Consider the following 4035-nt stretch of genomic DNA (forward strand, 5'->3'; position numbering starts at 1 on the left):
ATGCATAGGGGTTGGCACACGTTTTCGTCTTGACTCTCCGGTAGAAACTTTGGGGCACTCTTTGAAGTTCTTTGTGTTGGTTGAATAGATGAATCTGAGATTGTGTGATGCATATCGTATAATCATACCCACGGATACTTGAGGTGACATTGGAGTATCTAGGTGACATTAGAGTTTTGGTTGATTTGTATCTTAAGGTGTTATTCTAGTACGAACTCTATGATAGATTGAACGGAAAGAATAACTTCATGTTATTCTACTACAGACTCTTGAATAGATCGATCAGAAAGGATAACTTTGAGTTGGTTTTGTACCCTACAATAATCTCTTCGTTTGTTCTCCGCTATTAGTGACTTTGGAGTGACCCTTTGTTGCATGTTGAGGAATATTTATATGATCCGGTTATGTTATTATTGTTGAGAGAACTTGCTCTAGTGAAAGTATGAACCCTCGGCCTTGTTTCGAAGCATTGCAATACCGTTTACGCTCACTTTTATCATTAGTTACCTTGCTGTTTTTATATTTTCAGATTACAAAAACCTATATCTACTATCCATATTGCACTTGTATCACCATCTCTTCGCCGAACTAGTGCACCTATACAATTTACCATTGTATTGGGTGTGTTGGGGACACAAGAGACTCTTTGTTATTTGGTTGCAGGGTTGCTTGAGAGAGACCATCTTCATCCTACGCCTCCCACGGATTGATAAAGCTTAGGTCATTCACTTGAGGGAAATTTGCTACTGTCCTACAAACCTCTGCACTTGGAGGCCCAACAACGTCTACAAGGGGAAGGTTGCGTAGTAGACATCAAGCTCTTTTCTGGCGCCGTTGCCGGGGAGGTGAGTGCTTGAAGGTATATCTTTAGATCTTGCAATCGAATCTTTCTGTTTCTTGTTTTATCACTAGTTTAGTTTATAAAAGAAAACTACAAAAAATGGAATTGAGGGTGCCTCATATGCTTCATCTTTTTAATGTCTTCCGTGAAAATAAGGATTCCGATAATTGTACTCAATTGCTAGAGGAAGAATGCATTAAAATGTTTGGCACTAAATCTTTGAATGATGAGCATGATTGCAATGTTGTTAGTATGAATTCTTTGAATACCCATGATGCTAATGATATGCAAAGGCACAAGCTTGGGGATGCTATGTTTGATGAAGATGATATGTTTAGTCCCCCAAGTTTTGATGATCAAATTTATTATGATGAAAGCATGCCTCCTATTATGATGATTATTGTGATGACACGTATGCTATAAAGAATAAAGATAACCATGAAACTTGTCATCATGATTTTAATTTTCAATTGGATTATGCCTCACATGATAGTTATTTTGTTGAGTTTGCTCCCACTATTCCGAATCAGAAGAATTTTGCTTATGTGGAGAGTAGTAAAATTTCTATGCCCGTGCACCATGAGAATAACGCTTTATGTGATGGCTATATTATTGAATTCATTCATGATGCTACTGAAAATTATTATGAGAGAGGAACGTGTGCTTTTACATATTGCAATAATATCAAGTTTCCTCTCTATGTGTTGAAATTTTTAAAGTTGCACTTGTTTTGCCTTCCTATGCAAGTTGATTCTTGTTCCCATAAGTTGTTTGATCACAAAATCCCTATGCATAGGATGTGGGTTAGTCTTAAATGTGCTAGTCATACGCTTCATGATGCTCCTGTTATGTTTCAATTCTTATCTTTCATGTGAGCATCATTGTCATCATCATGCCTAGCTAGGGGCGTTAAAACGTTAGCGCTTGTTGGGAGGAAACCCAATTTTATTTTTGTTCTTTGCTTTTTGCTCCTGTTTAGTAATAAATAATATATCTAGCCTCTGGTTAGATGTGGTTTTATGTTTTGATTAGTGTTTGTGCCAAGTAGAACCTTTGGGAAGACTTGGGTAAAGTCTTTATGATCATGCTGTAAAAAACAGAAACTTTAGCGCTCACGAGATATGCTGCCATTTTTTACTGGAGAGTGCTTTTAGGTTGATTCTTTTTGCACATGATTAATAGACAAATTCCTAAGGTCAACCAATTTGTTTCAGAATTTTTGGAGTTTCAGAAGTATATGTTTGATACAGATTACTACAGACTGTTCTGTTTTTGACAGATTCTGTTTTCATTGTGTTGTTTGCTTATTTTGATGAATCTATGAGAAGTATCGGAGGGTATGAACCATAGAGAAGTTGGAATACAGTAGATATAACACCAATATGAATTTAGAATGAGTTCACAACAGTACCGAAGTGGTGATTTATTTTTGCTATACTAATGGAGCTTACAAGTTTTCTGTTGAGTTTTGTGTTGTGAAGTTTTCAAGTTTTGGGTAAAGATTCAATGGACTATGGAACAAGGAGTGGCAAGAGCCTAAGCTTGGGGATGCCCAAGGCACCCCAAGGTAATATTCAAGGACAACCAAGAGCCTAAGCTTGGGGATGCCCCGGATGGCATCCCCTCTTTCGTCTTCGTTCATCGGTAACTTTACTTGATGCTATATTTTTATTCACCACATGATATGTGTTTTGCTTGGAGCGTCATTTTGTTTTATTTTGTTTTGCTTTCTGTTTGAATAATATCCCAAGATCTGAAATTCTTAAATGTTAGAGAGTCTTCACATAGTTACATAATTATTCAACTACTCATTGATCTTCACTTATATCTTTTGGAGTAGTTTGTCATTTGCTCTAGTGCTTCACTTATATCCTCTTAGAGCACGGCGGTGGTTTTATTTTGAAGAAATAGATAAAATCTCATGCTAGGCATCCAAGAGGGATATAATAAAAACTTTCATATAAAGTGCATTGAATACTATGAGAAGTTTGATGCTTGATGATCGTTTTGAGATATGAGGATGGTGATATTAGAGTCATGCTAGTAGAGTAGTTGTGAATTTGACAAACATTGTGTTGAGGTTTGCAAGTCCCGTAGCATGCACGATTGGTAACTGTTGTGTGACAAATTTGAAGCATGAGGTATTTCTTTGATTGTCTTCCTTTGTGTGGAGGTCGGGGGCGCGCGATGGTTAACTCCTACCAACCTCCCCCCTAGGAGCATGCGTGTAGTGCTTGGTTTTGATGACTTGTAGATTTTTGCAATAAGTATGTGAGTTCTTTATGATTAATGTTGAGTCCATGGATTATACTCACTCTCACCCTTCCATCATTGCTAGCCTCTTCGGTACCGTGCATTGCCCTTTCTCACCTCAAGAGTTGGTGCAAACTTCGCCGGTGCATCCAAACCCCATGATACGATACACTCTATCACACATAAGCCTCCTTATATCTTCCTAAGAACAGCCACCATACCTACCTATTATGGCATTTCCATAGCCATTCCGAGATATATTGCCATGCAACTTTCCACCGTTTCATTTATTATGACACGCTTCATCATTGTCATATTGCCTTGCATGACCATGTAGTTGACATCGTATTTGTGGCAAAGCCACCATGCATAATTTTTCATACATGTCACTCTTGATTCATTGCTCATCCCGGTACACCGCCGGAGGCATTCATATAGAGTCATATTTTGTTCTAGTATCGAGTTGTAATCATTGAGTTGTAAATAAATAGAAGTGTGATGATCATCATTAATAGAGCATTGTACCCAAAAAAAGAGAAAGGCCAAAAAAAGGGGAGGGGGGATAAAAAAAAGAGAAAAAAAGAAAAAAAAGGGACAATGCTACTATCCTTTTTCCACACTTGTGCTTCAAAGTAGCACCATGATCTTCATGATAGAGAGTCTCTTATATTGTCACTTTCATATACTAGTGGGAATTTTTCATTATAGAACTTGGCTTGTATATTCCAATGGTGGGCTTCCTCAAATGCCCTAGGTCTTCATGAGCAAGCAAGTTGGATGCACACCCACTTAGTTTCTTTTGTTGAGCTTTCATACATTTATAGCTCTAGTGCATCCATTGCATGGCAATCCCTACTCCTCGCATTGACATCAATTGATGGGCATCTCCATAGCCCGGTGATTAGCCGCGTCAATGTGAGACTTTCTCCCTTTTCGTCTTC

The sequence above is a fragment of the Triticum aestivum genome, chromosome 3D, assembly GCF_018294505.1.
Source record: "Triticum aestivum cultivar Chinese Spring chromosome 3D, IWGSC CS RefSeq v2.1, whole genome shotgun sequence".
Lineage (NCBI taxonomy): Eukaryota > Viridiplantae > Streptophyta > Magnoliopsida > Poales > Poaceae > Triticum > Triticum aestivum.